The sequence below is a fragment of the Pan troglodytes genome, chromosome 5, assembly GCF_028858775.2.
Source record: "Pan troglodytes isolate AG18354 chromosome 5, NHGRI_mPanTro3-v2.0_pri, whole genome shotgun sequence".
In the NCBI taxonomy this organism is placed as follows: Eukaryota; Metazoa; Chordata; class Mammalia; order Primates; family Hominidae; genus Pan; species Pan troglodytes.
In genome coordinates, this window is record NC_072403.2 from 133,762,063 (window position 1) to 133,784,815 (window position 22,753).

The 22,753-nt window shown below is 35.4% G+C and overlaps 1 long non-coding RNA gene across 4 annotated transcripts in view; it reads left to right on the top strand.

The window, feature by feature from the left end:
• The window catches only part of LOC104006967 (uncharacterized), a 195,375-nt gene that overhangs the window by 117,988 nt on the left and 54,634 nt on the right, over nucleotides 1-22,753 (top strand). Inside the window, exon 2 of one of the 4 annotated variants that reach the window (XR_008548641.2) lies at nucleotides 577-687. The exons of the other annotated variants lie outside the window; for them this stretch is intronic. This is a non-coding gene — a long non-coding RNA (uncharacterized LOC104006967). The remainder of the gene's footprint in view (nucleotides 1-576; nucleotides 688-22,753) is intronic. 4 annotated transcript variants of the gene reach the window in all.

The following is a 22,753-nucleotide window of genomic DNA, read 5'->3' on the forward strand; positions in this document are numbered from 1 at the left end:
GGATTGGTACATCATATCTTTGAGGAGTACAGAGAATTTTTTTTGCTGGGGGTGGGAGGAGTCAGATAAGGTATATGGCATATGAGAGCATCATAAATACTCAAGTTATCTCTGGTGGTTGCACATGGGATAATGTCCTAGCAGAGATCAAGTGGTTGTGGCACTTAGCTGTTCTAACAATTAAGATTATTGAGTCACTTAATTTCTTCTTACAGTTCTACAAAATATACATAGGGAAAAAGAGTTATAACTATAAACATGTAATTAAGAAAGTATAGAGCCAGAAGGTTTTCTGAATAACTTGGGGTAGGCACTTCTCTCCTATAGTCACAGGACAGATGCAGCTGACAACCAAGCTCAGGGTATGATTGTAAAGGTTACAAAGTTTTAGCACTAATTATAAACTTGACCTGCCAGGTCTCTTATGCTAAGTAAAAGGTAATTGTCAAGAAGCAATGAAACTCTGCCTCAATGGGTGATGAAATTTTGGTAGATATAGATGAAGCTAAGAACTATGACTCTCAAATTCCCATAAACTTTCCTTGTCTCACAAGCAAATATTGACTCTTGTTTCAGACCCACTTCACCCGTAGGCCTATAATAAAAGTTGGAGCCCATTACAGACTGGACTGAGAGTACAAAGACTATTCACAAAAGGAAGAATGAATATTCAAGTCATCCCACTAGGTAAAAACCTCTCATCCAGCAGAAGTACTTCCAGATGCTATAAGAGAGCTTGGAATTGGATGGTGGAAGCAGGCAGTTATGATTATCAATTTATGCTGGTGGCCAGCTACAGAGGGAGAATTTAGAAGTTATATTTTATGATACTCCATTATTTTTTACTTCCCTTTCCCTTGTATAGCAGGCAAGGCCTGCTGGTTCACGCCTGTAATCTCAGCACTTTGGGAGGCCAAGGTGGGAGGATAGCTTAAGGCCAAGTGTCCAAGATCAATCTGTGCAACATAGCAAGATCACATATCTACAGAAAATAATAATAAAAACTTAGCTGGACATAGTGGCATGCATCTGTAGTCCTAGCTTCTCAGGAGACTGAGGCAGTGGGATCTTTTGAGCCCTGGGGATCAGGATCAGGGTTGCAGTAAGCCGTGATCATACCACTGCACTCCTGACTGTGTGATAAGCAGGAATTGAGCGAGACCTTGACTGAAAAAAAAAAAAGAAGAATTAGAAGAGTTAACTTTTTAGGCTTCAGGAGGTAATATGATTGAATTGATATTATCCCATAGTGATATGATAGTTGATGAGACTTTGTTTCTTCTCTAGTTGCAGGCACAGGCTTTCCATCCAGGCAGAAACTTTGAGCAGAAAGGGCTGACTGTCTTGTAGTACAACAAAAAGCCTCCCATTCTTTCTGACTTCGGTCAAGGAGGACCCTAGTAGGAGACAGGAAGTAGGGAAGAGAGTGACATCAGGGACTTATTCCTAGGGCTGGCTGTGCCCTCAGTGGGAAATTCCTGCTCCTCTCCAGGTGGCCTTCTGTTCTCACCTTTTTCCTAGCGAGTTCCTCTTCTCACCCCTCTGGACATGGGATGGGAGAGGAGAGTGAGAGCTCTATTGATACTAGCGCAGAGTCTCTGCATGATCTAGCTGTTTCTTAAACTGCATTCACATCTCAGTCATTAGTCCCTTTGTAAACAAACCCTTCTTAAGTTATTCTGATGTGAGTGGGCCATCTGTTTCCTGTGAGGAAGGTCTCTGAATGACACTTAGATGTCTGATAACAAATATGCCAAAACCAACTTTAGAATAAGGAGAAGCAAACTTGGCAAGCTTCACTGTTAAAAAAGAGGTCACTAAGAATTTTCCTCCATTGTGTATCTTTTATGAAAAAGATATCACTGGGTCATCTAAGAGAACACATCCAACTATTTCTGAAATGATGCTGAACTATGGCTGACATTATCCATGAAGCATGCTAAATGTCCCAGTCATGGAAAAACTGGGATCTAGGGCAACACTCTGGAGAAAGACACGATGTCTTAAACTGCTTTGCTTCCCATATATCTAATAATACAACCCCATTTAGCAAAGGCAATCTCTTTTTGAAAAAGGTTCAAGTAAAATTTTTCTCAAGTAATATAAAATTTCCACAATAATCCTTTAAATGTCCCCTTTTTTCATTTATATCCTCAGTCAAAATAAGCATGACTTTATTGTGTAAATCATGTGCTTTGAGAATTTTCAAGTTGTGATGGCGGATTTTCACTGATCCAATCAATCTTTCTTGCTTATTTCTCTCTGGTGGCTAATGACAGGTTATACAGAGAAGGCAACTCATCAGTAATTACATTTTCTATCTGGTTACCCATCTACTAATGGGTTAAGTTAATAAACTCTACCAAACTGTAGAAACACATTCCTAGTAATTAAAATCCATTAGGTTTGCTGCCTCCTACATAAAAACCTAAAACAAACAAAATGAAACCAAACAAAAATAAGAATAACATTGTCTTATGCCAGAATTAGTTGTTATTATTCTTTTTTTTAGGTGGTGATTTTACCTGACACATTTATTAATTCTGTCAATATTTGAATACCAACTATTAGTTTAGGTACTGGTGATTTTTAAAAATGCAAAGACAAATAATACATGAATTATGCTTTTGAAGAGTTTCTAGTCTGGTTGAGAAGAAATTGTGAAACAATGGCATAAATACTACGGGAAAGATAAGCCATGGACATACGTAGGAGGGACAGTTATGTCAGGTAGGAGATGTTGCAGAAAATCTTTTTTGGGGCATCACATAGAAGAAAGGTTTTGAAGGATAAATAGAATTAGACCAAGAAAGGGAACAAAGACATTCCTAGAAGAGGGACAAACGCATACAAAAGTCTATATGTGAAGATCTGAAACAGCACAATGTTCACATCATCACAGTACCTCATATCTGGAGAAAAAGGTGAGTATGGGAAGATGACGAGTCACAAAGCAAGAGAAGCAGGAAGGAATCAGATCACAAAGCTTGGATCAGGCTAAGAACTTTACAGAAGGTTATAAGGATAATGTCATTTGGAATACTGTTCGTTATAAGGGTCAGATTATCGTATGGTAAATGGCTTAAAAAAAAAGGAAACATACTGGTTGTATAACTAAATCAAGGAACTCACTGTGACTTCCTGAGGATGGTTTTTCCCTGTCTCCCGGGTCCAATGTCAGGCTTTGAAAATGAGTATTCTAGTCCCTGGACTCCCACGTGCACACCACAAGGTCTGGAGGAGGAGAGGGAAGCTTCTATCCTGGCATTTGAAACGAGAGTTCTGAGATTCACCCTAATTGAAACTTTTTAGGTCACATGCCCACTCATAAACCAACCAGGGCCTTCCCCTGGGAGTGGAAAAATTTTTCATGAGGCACATATGTCAAATTCTCAAAACTTAAGCATTTCACAAGTAATGGAAATACTCCCATTCCCACTTTTTAAACATTTTTCATTTTATTAAGAAGCTCAACTGATGATCTCTTAAAGAGATGCTTTATTTCTACCATAAGCAGTTGGGAAAAGGACTTATTATCATTTGGCCATGGACACATTATAAACCAAATGGAAAAGGACACATCATAAACCAAATGGAATTTCATTATGTTTTAATTTTGACAGCAGGCTTTCCATGTTTTAAAAACCTTTGTACACACCATACATAGGTAGAAAGTGTACTTTCGGAAGATCTGAATTCCAATTCCTGCCTCACTACTTACTTCCTTTGGGCCTGTGAGCAAAAGACTCAAATTTTCCAAAGTCTTAGTTTTTCTCACTTGTAAAATATAGATAATTACCTGTGACCTGAACACATTACAAGATTATTAGAATCAAATAACTTCATTAGAAAGTATTATGTAATGGTAAAAAGAAAATAAACCTAAATAGTATTATATTTTCAAATTATTATTCTGTGTAGCTAACTCAACAGGTACAAATAATTCATTTTCCACTGAAAATGAAGATTTTTAAATGAAGATTCTAGGAATATGATTCAACAAAATAAATCTCTGACGTTATGTTTTATAGCCAACTCAGATAAGAGTAAGCCTTAAAGGCCTCTATAAAGGATGGCTTCTTGTCTTACCAGAAAATACAGTTTATTTTTTAAATACATATTTATTGCAGAAAATTAGGTAATACTAATAAACATAAAGAAAAACAAATTCAAATGCCCTTAGTTTCACTAGAAATACATTATCAGCATTAAATTCTAAACATATTTTTTCAGACTGTTTTTTACTCATATACATAAATATGCTATATATATATATAAGTTCACACGATAAGGTTTATAATATGTTCTTACAGCTTCATACAACAAAACATCTTTCAATATTCATCAGATTTAATTTCAAATATAAATTATATGCATGAGGACATATTTCATTCATTGCACATCTAGCGTGAAGTCTGTAATAGGTGCTTAGTAAATATTTGTGGAAAGGAGAAATGAGTGAATATACAATCATTTAAATATTTCTCCCAACATAAATCAGGCTACATAGTATATTGCAATAAGAAATAATAATACAATACTTTATATTCCTTAAATATATTATTTTGATTTAAAATATCCAGAATGGTTGTGCACATTTACATATTCATCAGCAATTCATATAATCTTAACAAATTTGCTCTTATTTTAAAACATATTTGCCATTTTGTAAGGTGAAAATCGACATCTCATGTTAATTTACATTATTTGAATCTGACGAGAATTGTACATTTTTATGGTACTTATCCATATTTAGTTTTTTTGTAAATCGCTTATTCAAATAATTTTGGATGTGACTCTGAATCTCTAAAACACATTATCATCTACCAATTCAGGTATTCATATTATAACAATAACAATAAAATGATTAAAGAGATGTGCTGAGAAATATTCAACCAAATTCTATAATGAGAAACATAAACAGGATTTTATAACGTTATTTGCAACAAACTTAATTATGCATTGAAGGCATCAGAATTTCAATGCCTGTTCCTTTTCTAAAGAATAGGTGAGAATTTTTATCCAGTATCAGAACAGCAAAAACAGTATCAGTCTCATATGCATCCTCTCGAATGGTACATTATTCTGTATTGATTAGTCCATGCAGAGATGTTCACATTTTATTTCAGGCATTTCTTATGAGATTCTTAGTTCTTGCCGAGGTATTTCTTCCACATGCAGTCTTTGAGGATGGCATCTTTGATATTTCTTTTCTTAGAAGTTTTTGTAGTACTTATGCATTCCTCTAATGTGTTTTGCACAATGTTGCCTCTCCCTATTCCACACTTTGTCTTTGACTGCTGCATTCTCTCTGGGGTAATCTGCTTGTTCTCATCTCAATGTTCTCATTGTCTCTGGGGTAATCTGCTTGTTCTCATCTTAAATGTGATAGATGTATTTAAGCCCCCTTCATGAGAAGTTGTTTATTCTTAGGAGTTTGAGTTCATCACAGTGCCTTGACAATTTATGAAAATGAATATTAAACTCAAAAAGATAATCCCTGTGTTGAGTATTATTTAATGTACACTATTGTCTAGGCTGTACCTCTAGCAACCAATTAATAAACATGAATATAAAGATTCACAAAATTAAAGTTCATTTTTCATTTGCATTAATATAGACTTTCCCTTCCCTTTGAAGCTGGCTTCTTTTTGCTTTGATTGTTCCTTAATGTTGCGCTGCATCTGGACAGGACTGATTAGTCTCTCAGGTACAATCTCATTTCTAACAGTGTTTGGGTTAACTTTCGCATATGACTCACAGTGATATTACATTAATTATATCTCTTCATTAGATGACTCACATTGATATTACATTAATTGTATCTCTTCATTAGATGAAAAATTTATTAATGGTAGCATTAATGTTTTTTTCTCAATCATTTTGTGTACTTTCTAGTGCTTGGAGGGCTACACTTCCAAGAATATTCAATATATAGTGATAAGACATGCTCTTAAAGTCAGTTAGAAAAAGTGCTCTTAATCATAGTCCTTTTGCTTGGATAAATGATTAAATCAAATGTTCTGTCTAAAGATGAACTATCAATATGAAATAATGTGGGATTCACTAATGATATTCGTGATTTTCATTCACCATCTCTGTTGATTACTTGAATTACAGAGTTAAGAATTTGCTTATAAAATTTGTTGCTAATTCTAAATTTACAGGGGTAAGAAAAAGTTGATTAAATGTGAACTTAATTTTTTAAATTATTAATTTAAATATGCTGTGACAATTTGGAAACATTAATCTACAAAAATCTAATGAAGTTTATATATTCAAGTATGTAAAACATTTTTAAGGGCACAAGTCACAAGATTTTATCCAAAAGTGACCAATATAATAATAGAGTACAGAATCAACAAGGGGCTACATTATACAATATGTTTTCCTATTAATTTTGGTGGTTTGAAAGTAGAGATATTGCTTTACATTGTTATCATTTAGAGTTTTTAACAAAATAGGCATTTCATTAAAATAGAGTACTGTTTCATAGTAACATCAGTTTTACCTTTCTTTCTTCAATGAGTAAACCTCATGCTCTGAAGAGTCCTACATCCTAAGGCATGAGTTTGTCACCCTTAATTTGGATAGCTACCTGATGATGTTGGGTGATCAGACTCAACACCGGGTCGTGGGGATGACGAAGTCCAGCAGAGTCAAAGGAATGAGAAAAGACAGTTTGAGAGAGAAAGTGGGTCCAGGAGGCCATCGCTAAGTATGGAGGCTGCAAAGGCCCCGAGCTCTGGAAGCCTAGACTATTTATTGGTGATCAAACAAAGAAACAGGTGGTGAGAATGTGGGGGTGAAAGGGAGGGTTGCATTAAGCACATGATTTACAGCTGTGATGGTTTAGCATCTGCTCGCTCCTTGAGATAATGGAGAGCAGGTTCTTTTAACTCGAGATACAATCGATCCTGGGGGAGGAAGGAGCAAGGAGCCAGCAAGTCTAGAAACATTCCAGAGGCCAGGAGCCCTGGATTCAATCCAAGCCATGAGGGGTTTTATGCCCCGGGCTTAGATTATGGTGCGTCAGGGTAGCCTTCCACCCTTTAGCACAGAGCTTGGTGTTCCAAAGGCCACAAGGGGTTTTAGACCCTGGACCCCGGACATGTTCCAAGACTCTTTTACATTATGTCAGACATGCAAGCCCTGCCTCAGCTTTTCCCAACACTCAGCTTTTCTCCCAACACCTGATGAAGTTGATGGATTTTTTTCTGAGGTCCTTTTCAGGTGTCTCCTCTATCATAGTTGTGAAAAAAGAATCATTACGATTTAGAGTAGTGAGAAAATGTGGAAAAATTCTCCTCTCCATCCTTTGAACCCCATGGAAATTTATATCTTCATTTGCTTTCATAAAATTTGTCTTATTTCTTTATTATTCTTTCTTTAAAGGTAGGGACTATGGTATATCATTACACCTCTTGCATCAGTAGGAAACATTTCTTCCATATGAAAAGTAGAACCAGGAGTTTGGTGAGTTGAATTGGCTGTCAGGAAAACCACATTAAAATCTCCCTCTTGCTGTTAACTATCCAAGTGATATTTGATGAATCACTTACTGGCCTCAGATTTTTTCATCTGTAAAATGAAAGGATTGAACTAGCTGATCTTGAAGCTGATATCTACTCCTAAAATATTACCAAGTATATAATAGTAATAACCAATCCTTAGTCATCCCCATTAACGTAACACACAAGGAACATGTGGAACATGTTTATATCCCAAAATATTTGGATTTCCTTTGCTGCGAATCACCCACAATCTACAAGAAAGTTTGCATTCCACAGTTTTCTTTAGGCTCTTTTTATTAGCAAACATGCTAAGGTGTATTTATGCATTGTATACTGATAACTGCTCCTAATTGGTGCCAACTCTGAGCAAGGAATCCTCTGCTGTGTAAGTGACTCTGGAGATGAACCTTACGTTAAGAATTGCTTAGATTCTGCTATTTGCATAACTTTGCCATGTTCTTCCAGAGGCCGAGAGACTTGTTGATACAGGTAAAATAATTCAAGCTGAAAGTTTTATTTTATACTCCTGTTTTCTATCTGACTTTCAAACCTGTCCTAGAGCAAGTGAACCAGCACTTTTTTTTCCAGCTTACTTAATTAGGGAAAAATAATAAGGATATATATAAGCTGCTGTGTGTATATACTATATATAGTAAAGATCAAATTAGTTCATTGTAGATAAAATTTTTACTGAAATGTTTCCTCAATTTCTAAAATGATATATGTATGTGTATATATAAAATACAGATATATATATATGTAATTATATATATACTTTGCTGAGCTCCACTTTGACACAGAGGGTGTGACTGCAAAGCAGAGTAGCCAACAAAAACCACTTAACTAGGCCCACCTATACAGTATGACCAAGTTGAGGATAAGCCTCACTAAAATATTTCACCTGGCACGTGTTCAAGTTTTGAGGTTGAATGAGTCTGCTTTTGTTTCTCACTAAGCCTGGAAGAAAGGGAACTTGTTAGGGAGGAGGAGAGGAGAGAAGGGAGGAATGAGTTAAGTCCTTAGCATCTTTAGTGCTTTTTCTTTGCTTCTTTTCAAACAAGCACACCACATTGAATAGCATGTGGAAAATTGGCATTTCCAGTGAATAGAAATTAACTGGCAAACAACAAAAGGGAAAACAGAGGAATGCTGCTGGATGCTGTTTGACTTGTCTCATCTTGTCAGAGAAGGAACACCTGTGAATCAAATGATTTAAGATGAATTTACCTACATGTTTGGCTCCTGTTCAGATGTTTTAGATTTCGTAGTAATTTTATTTACTTGGGAGGGTTTTTAAAAGTATGATTCTTCTGTAAGTTAGGAATAAAAAACAGAAGACTTAAAAGTAGTATGGTGAACAACCATTCAAATATGCCACTTCAGAAAATTTGCTCACTTTGTTTTCTTTTGGAGAAACACAAGTGCACGCGCGCGCACACACACACACACACACACACACTTATTTAAATAGCCAATAAACCAACACAAATATCTGCAGTGTTCTGACTTTTAGAAAAGATTCCTAACCTGGTATTTTGATAAGAAATTTGTCTTTTTAAGAATAGAAAATCTTCTTCAATATCAAAATCCTCTCATATTCATATACAGTAATTTTGCCCCCCCCATAATATGCTGTATGCACTTCCAAGTTGGAAACTAAAACCTCATTTTATTCTAGAGTATCGTAAAAATTTACTGTGAACAAGCTGTGCTGTGACATCATCTACTGAGTGAATGTGTATGGGTTTAGTAAAAAGCCAGAAGCCAACCTCATGTCTCACTTGTTCTTTGCTCTTTCTTTGGAGAAGAAAACCATCTGATATAAATACAAATCATATTTTTTATTCAAATCAATGTTTTCCTGAATGTGGAACAGATACTGTTTGTCATGACAACTCAATCATGACTTGTGATTGAAGCAATTAATCAAAGGAGGGTATTTGGTAAAAGAGCATACGTCCAGTGACAGAAATCACCTTTCATGAAGATTACCTCTATAAAAAGTTATATAAGCTTATATTTTAGTGACAAAGTTGTTAAATAATTCATCACATGTAAAGTAACATAAACATGACCAACAATAGTAAGGTCTTAGAGTTTTCACAGGTCTCAGACATTGTCATTAAATTATGGTGACTGATTTGCAAAGGGGTTTAGCTTTCATGATAGTTGAGCATTAACCTCAGGGAAAAATATATCATGAGAAAAAAAATGCCTACAGATGATGCTGCTCAGTAAAGCTGGACTTCATTATTTTATATCAGGTTATAGTCATCTGAAAAGTAGGGACTTTCAGAATCACAGACTAGTTGAGTTGGAAGGAAACTTACTTCATAATACAACCATAGGCATACCTTGTTTTATTGCATTTCACAGATAATTGCAATTTTTTTTTTACAAATTAATATTGTGACAACCCTGTGTGAAGCAAGTTTATCAGCACCATTTTTCCAACAGCATGTGCTCATTTCATGTCTCTGTTATATTTTGGTAATTTTCACAATATTTCCAACTGTTTCATTACTTTTATATCTGTGATGTATCTTTGATATTACTATTGGAATTGTTTTGGGGCATCAGGAACTGTGCCCATAGAAGATAACAAGCATAATCGATAAATGGTGTATGTGTTCTGACCGCTCTCCATTAGCCAGCTGTTCCCCATCTCTCTCTCTCTCTCTCTCTTCAGGCCTCCCTATTCCTTGAGACACAAAAATATTGAAATTAGTCCAATTAATAAGCCTAGAATGGCCTTTAAGTATTCAAGAGAAAGGAAGAGTTGCACATATCCTGCTTTAAATCAAAACCTATAAATGATTAAGCTTAGCGAGGAGGATATGTTTGAAAGTTGAGATAGGCTAAAAGCTAGGCCTCTTGTACCAGTTAATCGAGTTGTCAATGCAAGAAAAAATTTATTGAAGGAAATTTAAAGTGCTACTTCAGTGAATACATCAATGTTAAAGCAAAACAGCCTTACTGCTGATACGGAGAAAATTTGAGTGGTCTGGATAGAAGACCAAAGCAGCCACAACATTCTCCTAAGCCAAAGCCGATCTAGACCAAGGTCCTAACTCTTTTCAATTCTATAAAGGCTGATGTAGGTGAGAAAGGAAAATCTCTGAAGCTAGGAGAGGTTGATGCATGAGCTTTAAGGAAAGAACTCTCAGAAAGAAAGATTTCTTTAAAAATACTACTGCTCATTGACAGTGTACCTGGTCACCCAATAGCTCTGATGCAGATGTACATGATTAATGTTGCTTTCAAGCCTGCTAACACACATTAATTCTGCAACCCATGGAACAAGGAGTAATTTTGACTTTCAAGTCTTATTATTTAAGAAATGCATTTTTAAAGGCCATAGCTGCCATAGATAGTAATTCATCTGATGGATCTGGGCAAAGTAAATTTAAAACCTCTGGAAAGGATTTACCATTCTAGGTGCCATTAAGAAAATTCATGATTCATTGGAGGAGGTTATAATGTCAACATTAACAAGTTTGGAAGAATTTGATTCCAACCTTCATGGATGACTTTGAAGAGCTCCAGACTTCAGTGGAGGAAGTAACTGCAAATGTAGTAGAAATAGCAAGAGAAGTAGAATTAGAAGTGAAGCCTGAATATGTAACTGAATTGCTGCAATCTCATAAAAACATTTTAATCGATGAGTTGTTGTTTCTTATGGATAAAGAATATTATTTCCTGAGATGGAAACTACCCCTGATAAATATGCTGTTAACATTGTTGAAATGACAACCAAGGATTTCGAATACTGTTTAAAATTAGTTGATGAAGCAATGATGGGGTTTGAAAGGATTGACTCCAATTTTGAAAGAAGTTCTGCTGTTGATAAAATTCTGTCAAACAGCATCCTACAGAAAAACCTTTCATGAAAGGAAGAGTCAATCAATGCAGCAAATTCATTGTGTCTTGTTTTAAGAAATTGCCACTGCTACATCAGCCTTTCATAACCACTACTCTGATCAATCAGCAGTCATCAACATCAAGGCAAGATCCTCCACCAGCAAAAATATTACAATTCACTGAAGGCTCAGATGATTGTTAGGAATTTTTAGCAATAAAGTATTTTTTAATTAAGGTACATATATTACTTTTAGACATAATGCTATTGCATACTTAATAGACTACAGTATAGTATAAACAAAAGTTTTATGTGCACTGGGAAAACAAAACATTTGTGTAACTTGACTTATTGCTGTATTTGCTCTTATGCAGTATTCTGGAATGAACCCACAATATCTCCAAGGTATGCCTGGATATTACTTCATTGATGAGGAAGCTTAGGCTTAAAGGTATCAAGTGACTGCACAGGAAGTTGTGGGCAAAACTTGGTCAAGACTCAGTTTTCTTAGCCCCCCAAACTGTGTGCACATTCTGTTATGGCACATTTCAGGCAGATTCTGGGGATATGCTTGTCTTCATTCCATATTAGTGCCTCTGGCATCTAGAATTCAAAGAGGGAGGTACTTGTATTTGGGTTGAGAACACCAGACTGAATTTCAAACCACATTTTCTTAGGAAATAGAGGCAGTGCTTCTGATGTGTCCAGGAACACCTGACTACTCACTTTCAATAAATGTACAGTGAAAAGAATATTCTGCTCTCTTTTGAGTGGAGTGAGAAACTCAATTTCTAAGAAAGAAATAAAACCTTTCCCCCAGTGTTATCATTTTGATGAGTTTCTGCTAGAAGTTGACATTATCTTTCCAAAGACAAATATTCTTACAAAATCAAAAGAAAGAAGAGAACTGCTATTGTAGTTTTTTTTTTTGGGGGGGAGGGAAATTTTTAGAAGTGTTCATTAAGTAAAATATTCGAAATATAATTTTTATGTCCTGAACTGGAGTCACCCTATGACTGTTTTGATTTTATTTGTTAGAAATGAAATTATAAATTTTAAAGGAAAGCATGTTTAACAGATTTTGAAAGGTTAATAATTGTTGACTATAGTAGGAGGTGATTAAGAAAGGGTTCAGAAACTTTTTTGCATGGGCCTCTAAATAATTCATCATTTGAATCTGTCCAATGTGTTCAGCTTTCACAGACCAGCTTAGTATCCCTGCCAAATTAAAGTTGGCAACTTAAAAGCTTATTGAATCTTTGGACCAAGTGTTTTCTTGTTGTTTAGAATTTTTCAAAGACAGAATAATTATTTAAGGTAGAAAAGTACTTGCCCATGAAAAGATGTTTTAATACTGTTTCTCTAAGAATAGGGTTCTATTTTAATACCTCATATTTCTCTTGTATCCTAGTGACTCCTCAACACCCATTTTCCTGGTAACTTCCCTCATTTTACTTTGGCTCATAGTAAATGACCTTTAGCTCTATGGGATAGGGTAATTTGACCCTCCAGGAAGCTAATACTGAAAATATTATTCCCAATCATATTATTCTTTGACATTTACCTTCAAAGCCACTTAATAAAAGCCAGCTGAAACTTACTTTCCCTTTCTCTATTACTAGCTTGGTTTTTCTTAAAAGATGGTGTTTGATCATAATGTTTAAATAGATAACTCAGTTTTATATTTAAAAATGTGATTTACCTTCCGAAAATGCAATAGGCATGAATTGCAAAGTATGTACTGGATGTATGTTGCCTCTAAAACATTGTATTCAAGAATCCTCAAGAGGGCTGTCTATCTCATTTTACTGCAAGTAACACAAAGAAGCCAGATGGGATATTCAACACTGGACTTGAAAAACTCTAGCTAGATCATTGGATTCATTAGGTACATTTTCCACTTTCCATGTTAGTGCAGGCAACAGTGTTGCTAAGTTTCTGCCACTATGTAACAAAGATGCCTTGTTTCCAGGATCCAATACCATTCCTTCACCGCTTTTAAAGACCTCCCAGCAGCCTCCTCAAAGATCTTGATGAGGCTTTGAGAGTTTTCCTAAAAATCTCTTCAAGGCTTCCAGTGCTTTAGATAACACTCTCCATAGGCCTCCCAAGCTTCTTTCTACTACGTCATCCCCAAAGCCACTAACATATTTTGAAACTTTGGCTGCAATAGCACCCCGCTTCCAAGTACAAAATTTGTATGGGTTGTTCATTATTGTGTAACAAATCACCTAATAACTTAGTGGTAGAAAACAACGACATTATTATCCCTCATACTCTTTGTGGATTAGCAGTTTGAGAATAGCTTCTTGGCTGTCTCCAGCTAGAGGTCCTTCATAAGATTGCAGTTAGATTTCAGCTAAGAAAGCGACCATCTGAAGGTTACCGGGGCTGGAGGATTCACTTTCAAAGTGATGTGGTCACCTGGCTGGTGGCTGATGCTGGTTGCTGGAAGCAGGCCTCAGTTCATTACCACATAGATCCTTCTCCAGGGATGCTTTAGCATCTCATGGATTTATAGTGTTAGGAGATGACTCTCCACACATCTCTCACATCTTGTGAGCAGGGGAACTTAAAATTTCCCTTGTTCTGAATTCTCTTTTCAAAGATGTTTGCATAGCAAACTGCCTTGATTAATGAAGATAGTCCCCCTCTAGAGCAAAGGGCAAGATTTTTCATTTTTATCCTTTTTAATAGAGATACTATCTCCTTACGCTAAAGGTCAGACAAGTTTACAGCCGATTATAAAAAATTGAGTTCCCTAAATTTGGGTGTGTATCTTCTTTAATACAACCCAGTACATGTATAAGCATCCCTTGTTCCACTTTGCATTGGTCTGTGGAAATTGGGGCTGAAATAACTGAACATGCTTAAACTTTGGTTACTTTCACTGTTTTGAGTAATCAGCTGTCCTTTGACTTTGACTCAGGGGTCTTGTTTCTTCTGTTACCATCCACAAAACTGTGGCAAGGTAACTTGTATGTTTGCGAGGAAGATAAAATCTCAGATATTTCATGGTTCTTGATAGGCAGCTGGCTTCCCCTAGAGTGAGTGATCTAACAGACCAATGCAGAAGCTGAGATGGCTTTTTGAATTAGCCTAGAATGTCACATATCATAATTTCTACAATGTTCTATTGGTCAGCCCTGATTCAGTATAGAAAGGGACTATACACAGTTGGGAATACCAGCAGGTAAGACTCATTGAGGACTACCTTGAAACAAAGCTACCACAGCTCTCCTAAAAGTTGTAAAAACCTTAGCTCAGGCATAATACACTGATTATCTTTATGTTCCCTGTAGAGTTCAAACTAGTGTTTTCATACAATATCCACTCAAAAAATATTTGTTGAGTATCATTATGTGGAAGAGTACTGAAATTACTAACAGCATGTGAATTGGGATCAAGTGAATTAAATATAGCATAGTCATAATTCATTTAATGTATATTTAACCTTATAAATTCAACTTTATGAATTGAGGGAAAAAAAGAAAATGGTTTTCACAAAGCAAAGCCCTTTAGCCATAAGCAAATTACTTCCTCTGATGCTCAACCAATAAAAACCAATAATCTATCCCTACTCCAGGGAAAAATAATTTGCTGAACTTCTTGAGAAATAGAATTATATTCAAACCATGTTTATTCTAATCATAAAAGTTTTATGAACTTTCATAGTTAATTTTGACTTAAGCAATCGTCCCCTATAAATGTATTTAGAACCTAATCACTGAAAATATCCCTACTGCACTGTGCAACATTTTTATGAAATATTAAGATAGGGAAAAGAAGAGATTTTAGTGTGGTGCTATAGTTCATCTAACTATGTCTAAATCAAACCGCCATCTTCAACTCCTGCCCATTTGGTTTATGGTATCAGCTCAGCTAATGGCACAGACTTCTTTGAAGCTCAGTGATTGAGATTTATCAAAAACAAACCAAAACCCAAAAAACCTGCCATGATCTTGGTGGAAATAATTTTCAAATTCTTATGTAGTTATTATATTTTCTGGCTTGGAATCATAATGAGTTTAAAGCATTAATTAGGAACACATTCCATCCTTTGCCTCCCATGGTTAAACCATTTAATTAAAGACCTTGAAGCCTTCTGGGCAAAACAATCAGGCCATGATGTGATCATCTCCCTCTTGTTTTCTTTGCTTTGTGCTTCTTCATCTCTAAAAACGTAATTCGTTTATTCTAGGACTGTTTGGCACTTTCCACTTAGCCAACAGTAGACAAAAGAAGTCAGTAGTAGTTTGGTTTTGTAGATTCTTGAAGTGATTTATTTCTGATGGTTGTAGACAGTCATTTATTGCATAAATATTTGTTGAGCAAGTGCCAGCTAAGAATCCTGATACTGTGCTAGGTGCTTTGAAACAAGTCATAAACCAGATGCAGCTCCTTGTTTGCATCTAAAGGAGTGCTCAGGAAAGAAGGTGAAATGAGACAGGGACATTCCTATCTACAACCCAAAGAAGCAAGTGGTAATGTGCCATGGTAAAATATTATAATAACGCAGATGGTGAAGAGATTATTTCTTGATAAGAGGAATTAAGAGACAAAAGAGACATGGAGGAGATGGGATTTAAGTTCTACTGGAAAGGAATTAGACATGCAGAGGCTGGGATGATTGAGACTATTAAAAAAAAAGAACAAGGAAGCAGAAGAATGTGAGTCGTCAGAGTAAAGAATATAAAAGGAAATAACAGGGAATAAATATGAGCTGAGGTAAAGCATGGAAGTTGAAATTCAAATTCTACAAGTGATAGGAAACCACTGAAGATATTTTAGCAGGGTTGTGATGTCATCTGAAGTTTTCCTTAGGACTTGAAGACAAGAGAATGAGGGTGGTAAGACCAATTAATGGGTCAAATAATCTAATGATTTTGGACTTTATTCTAGGACCAAGAATAAGGCATTTTTAAAGAGTTTTAAAGATAAGAACTAGTTATTTAGATTTGTATTTTAAATAGCTCACTCAGGCTGAGGTGCAGAGTTTGGATAGGAAGGGATAAGAATAGAAAGAGAGAAAGGTAAGATGGCTCCTTAACTAGTCTGCCTTTATAGCTGTTAGTATTTGCAGTCTGCCTTTTGCTTGATGATCCATTTTAGACAATAACAACCTCTTCTGGCTTGACTCAGTATCCTCTTTCAATTAGCTTTTTGATTTTCACCTTCTGGTCTCTCACCTTGTGATCATAGAAAGAAATGTACTTGGTTTAAATAGAATCAACACTTTGGATCCACTTACTGCGTGGTTTCCCCAGTAGTGAAATAGGGGATGGTGAGGTGAGAGGAAATTAGAGAACATTACTGCCATTTGTCATTGTTATTATAGATTTTCCCGAGTTTAAATTAGGTGTGTGTGTGTGTGTATGTGTGTGTGTGTGTGTGTGCATGTGTGGGTGCGCATCTCAGTATCATTGAAGCCACATACCAAAGACTATAAGGTTGGCCCTTAACTGCAGGCATGGGACAAAGGAAATCAAAATTCATGTCCTAGACTCAGTAGTTTTAGGAAGGATAAACTCTGAAACTTTTAAGTCTATGAATATAAAGGAGAGCAGGCATTGTGTCCAAAACAAAAAGTCTAATTTTGGTTCTGCCAAATGGGATGGATGTTAGAGAAATCCTCTGGAGCAATTGAAGCTAGAAGAAGTGAACATTTTTTGAAGAACCTTTAACAAAGCCTCTGGGCACAAAAGGAATTGAACATATATTTCTATTTCCTCATTTGCTTTCTTTAATTTTTTTTAATTTCTAAATTGACACATTGTAATTGTACATATTTATGGGGTACAATCTGAAACTTTGATACCTGTATATGTTATCTAATAATCAAATCAGGGTAGTTAGCACATTTATCTATTACCTTACACACTTTTTATTTATTTGTGGTGAGAACATTCAAAAGCCTCTATTCTAGCTATTTTGTAATATACAATACCTTATTGTTGACCATAGTTACCCTACTGTGCAATAGAACACCAGAACCTATTCTTCCTAATTGTAACCTTGTACCCATTGACCAACCTCTCTCCATTTTCTCCTTTCCTATCTGCTCAGTCTCTGATAACTACTCTTTAGAGATAAATTTTTTCTAAATTCCACATGAGTGAGATCATGTGGCATTTTCCTTTATCTGCCTTATTTCACTCAACATGGATGTCCTCCAGTTTCATCTATGTTGTTGCAAATGACAGAATTTATTCTTTTTATGGCTGAACAGTATTCCTCTCTCTCTGTGTGTGTGTGTGTGTGTGTGTGTGTGTGTGTGTGTGCAATATTTTCTTTATGTATTCATCCACTAATGACCACTTAGGTTGATTCTATGTCTTGGCTATTGTGAATGTGCTATAATAAACATGGGAGTACAGATATCTGTTTGACATACTGATTTTACTTTTTTGGACATACACCCAGTATTGGGATTACTAGATCATATGATAGTACTATTGTTAATTTTTGAAGAACCTCCATAGAGTTTTCCATATGGATGTACTAATATACCTTACCACCAACAGTATCTAAGTCTTCCCTTTTCTCTACAGTCCCACCAATACTTATTTTCTTTTGTCTTTTTCATAATAGCCATTCTAACTGGAATAAGGTGGTATATCATTGTGATATTGGTTTGCATTTCCTTGATGATTAGTGATGTTGAGCATTTTTTCCTATACCTCTAAGCCATTTATATATCATGTTTTGAGAAATGTCTATTTGGGTCTTTTGCCCATTTTCAATCTAATTGTTTTCTTGATGTTGAGATGTTTGAGTTCCTTACATATTCTGTATATTAATTCTTTGTCAGGTGCATAGCTTGTAAATATTTTCTCCCACACTGTAGGTTGTCTCCTTACCCTGCTGATTGTTTCTGTTGCTATGCAAACTCTTTTTAGCTTGATGTAGTCCCACTTGTCTAATTTGCTTTTGTTGCTTGTCGCTTTCAGGCCTTATTTTAAAAATTCTTTCTCAGCTCAATGTTGTGAAGTGTTTCCCCTTTGTTATCGTGTAATAGTTTAATAGTTTTGGGTTTTACATTTAAGTCTTTAATCCATTTCGAGTTAACTTTTGTATATGGTGAGAGGTAGAGGTCTAGTCTTATTTTTCTGCATGTTATATCCAATTTTCCTAGCACTGTTTATTGAAACAACTATCTTTTCTCCAATTTGTGTTTTTGTACCTTTGTAAAAAATCAGTTGGCTGTAGCTGCATGAATTTATGGTTTTCTATTCTGTTCCTTTGGCCTATGCATCTATTTTTATGCCACTACCATGCTGTTTTGGTTACCACAGCTTTGTAAAATATTTTGAAATAAGATAGTGAGATGCCTCCAGATTTATTCCTTTTGCTCAAGATTGCTTTGGCTATTGGGGGTCTTTTGGATTTCCATATGGATTTTAGAAGATTTTCTATTTCTGTGAAGAATGTCATAGGTATTTTGACAGGGATACATTCAATCTATAGATCACTTTGGGTAGCATAAGCATTTTAACAATTTTTTTTTCAATTCATAAACAGTTTATCTTTCCATTTGTGTGTGTGTCCTCTTCAATTTCTTTCATCAGCGTTTTGTAGTTTTCAGGTGACAGATTTTTTATCTCCTGGTTAAGTTTATTCCTAGGTATCTTTTTTGTAGCTATTATAGATTTTTAATTTCTTTTTCAGATAGTTTACTATTAACATACAGAAATATTTGTAATTTTGTGTTGATTATATATCCTGGAACTTTATTGAATCTGTTTATTAGTTTTAATAGTTATTTGGTATAGTCTTTAAGGTTTTCTGTATGTAGTATCATGTCATCTGCAGACAACAACACCTTGACTTTCTCCTTTTCTATTTGGATGCCTTTTATTTTTTCCTCTTGCTTAATTGCTCTGGCTAGGACTTCTAGTACTATGTTGAACAGAAGTGGTACAAGGGAGGACCCTTGTTTTCTTTCTGATTTTAGAGGAAGAACTTTTTAGCCTTTGCCTACTCATATGTTACCTGTGGATTTGTTATTTGTAGCCTTTACAGTGTTGAGGTACAAACCTTCTATATTTAATTTGTTGAGCGTTTGTATCGTGAAGGATTTTTGAATTTTAATAAATGCTTTTTATGCATCTATTGAAATAAAAATATGGTTTTAAGCTTTCTTTCTGTTAATGAATTATATCACATTTATTGATTTGCATTATGTTGAACCATCCTTGCATGCCTTGGATTAATCACACTTAATCGTAGTGAATAGACTTTTTTCAGTATTATACTTTAAGTTCTAGGGTACATGTGCACAATGTGCAGGTTTGTTACATATGTATACATGTGCCATGTTGGTGTGCTGCACCCATTAATTCGTCATTTACATTAGGTATATCTCCTAATGCTATCCTTCCCCCCTCCCCCCACCCCATGACAGGCCCGGTGTGTGATGTTCCCCTTCCTGTGTCCAAGTGTTCTCATTGTTCAATTCCCACCTATGAATGAGAACATATGGTGTTTGGTTTTCTGTCCTTGTGATAGTTTGCTCAGAATGATAGTTTCCAGCTTCATCCACGTCCCTACAAAGGAAATGAACTAATCCTTTTTTATGGCTGCATAATATTCCATGGTGTATATGTGCCACAATTTCTTAATCCAGTCTATCATTGATGGACATTTGGGTTGGTTCCAAGTCTTTGCTATTGTGAATAGTGCCGCAATAAACATACGTGTGCATGTGTCTTCATAGCAGCATGATTTATAATCCTTTGGGTATATACCCAGTAATGGGATGGCTGGGTCAAAAGGTGTCTCTAGTTCTAGATCCTTGAGGAATCACCACACTGTCTTCCACAGTGGTTGAACTAGTTTACAGTCCCACCAATAGTGTAAAAGTGTTCCTATTTCTCCACATCCTCTCCAGCACCTGTTGTTTCCTGACTTTTTAATGATTGCCATTGTAACTGGTGTTAGAATTCTCATTGTGGTTTTGATTTGCATTTCTCTGACGGCCAGTGATGAGCATTTTTTCATGTGTCTGTTGGCTTCATAAATGTCTTCTTTTGAGAACTGTGAATAATCTTATTGTGCTGTTGAATTTGGTTTGCTAGTATTTCATTGTGAATTTTTGCATCTATGTTCATCAGGGGTATTGGTATGCAATTTTATTATTTGTGTGTATCCTGATCTGGTTTTTGTATTAGAGTAATGCTGTATTTATAAAGTGAATTTGGAAGTGTTCCTGCCTCTTTAATTTTCTGAAACAGATTGAGAAAAATTGGCAATAGTTCTTCTTCAAATTCATCTGTAAAGCCATCAGGTCCTAGGCTTTTCTCCAATGGAAGATTATTATTACTGATTCAACTTCCTCACTCATAATTTGTTCAGATTTTCTATTTCTTTATAATTTATTTTTTTCTAGGTTAACAAATCTGTTGCTATATAGTTGTCTATAATAGTCCTATTTTTTGTATTTCTGTTGTGTCAGTTTTATGTCTCCTTTTTCATTTCTGATTTTGAGTCTTTTTTCATTTTTTAAAATTTTTATAGATAATGGTTTGTTAGATTTGTTTTTCTTTCCAAGAAAGCAGCTTTTCACTCATTGATCTTTTGAATTGTTTTTGCAATCTCTATTTTATTTATTTCTTCTCTGGGCCTTATTATTTTATTTTCTCCTTATATCAATCTTGGATTTAGTTTCTTCTTGTTTTTCACTTTCCTTGTCAGATTGTTTATTAGAAATCTTTCTTCTTTTGTGATATAGGAGGATATTGCTATTCACTTCCCTCTCACAACTGTTTTTTGTTGTGTCCCTTAGGTTTTGGTATGATGTTTCTATTCTCATTTGACTCAATAAATTTACCTTTTAATTTCTTCATTGACCCAATGGTTATTTGGGAGCATGTTGTTTAATTTCCATGTATTTGTAAATTTTTTATTTGTTTTTTATTTCTAATTTTATACCATTATGGTTAGAATATATACTTTATATGCTCTCTCTCTCTTAGATTTGTTAAGACTTGTTTTGTATCCTAACATGATCTATTCTGGAAAATGTCCCAAGTGCAGTTGAGAAGAATGTGATTCTGTAGCTGTAAAATAGAGTGTTCTGTAAATTACTGCTAGGTCTATTTGGCCTATTGGAATTTCTTTATATGTAAATTGAAGTTTTTCTCTTGATCATTTAAAAATTCTGTTTTGACAGTTTAGGTGTAATGTGCCACACACACAAAAAGACATTTTGGGGTTGAATGGGGAAGCTTTGAGCTTCCTGAATCTGGATGTGTATATTTCTTCCAAGACTTGGAAAGTTTTCAGCTATTATTTTATTAAATAGTTCTTCTGTGAAGTTCTCCATCTCTTCTCTCTCTAACATTTCAATAATGTGAATATTTGCTTGCTTAATGATATCCCATATTCTCTTTTTTATTCTTTTTATTATTTTTACTTCTTATTTCTTTTTTCCCTTTTTTATTCTTATTTCTTTTTACCCCTTCTGATTGGATCATTTCAAAAGATCTGTCTTCAAGTTCAGGAAATCTTTCTTTTGCTTGATATAGTTTGTTGTTGAAGTTCTCAATTGTATTTTTAAATTTATCCATTGAACTACTTAGCTCCAAGATTTCAGTTTGGCTCTCTTTTATGATATCTATTTCTTTGTTAAATTTCTAATCTAGATCATCAATTGTTTTCCTAATTATGTTAGATTATTTGTCTGTGTTCTCTTATAGCTCACTGAATTTCCTTAAGATCATCATTTTGAATTTCTTTTCTGGCACTTCATACATTTCCTTTCCTTTTGGGTCTGTTACTGGAGAATTACTGTGCCCCTTTGCGGGTGTCATATTTCTTCTTGCTTTTTCATGTTTCCTGTGTCCTTACATTGGTATCTGCACATGTAATGAAACAGTCACCTTTTTCAATTTTATAAAGCAGTGTTTCATAGGGAGAGACATTTTTCTGTAGATGGGTCCTAGGGTGTCAGTTGGGTGTAGTATATTGGCTTTGGTTCTCAGTGGACTCAGAAGCAAGGTGTTTGTGCAGTTTCTTCAGTTGTAATTTTCATCATTGATGTTTCCCATTGCTTCGGTGGCCTAGGCTGTGAAGTTTGTGACAGCAGTGGTGCAGTTTTTCTGGGGATGGTGTCACTGGGCTGGCTATCAGACTAGGTGCATGTGGGAGTGGAAGGCTGGCCAGCTGTGCTACATGCTGTCCAGGAAGCAAGGCTACCACTATCCTGTCTGTAAGGCCATGTGCACATGGGCATAGCAGACCAGCAGGATGGTGCAGTGGCTGTATAGGGGGGCAGGGCCACCTGCATACTGGCTATTGGGTTAAGCATGTGCTGGTACAGGTACAGTGGTCTGGCTGGCTGTGTGGCAGGCTCTCCAGGTGGTAGGACCACTGCTGTACT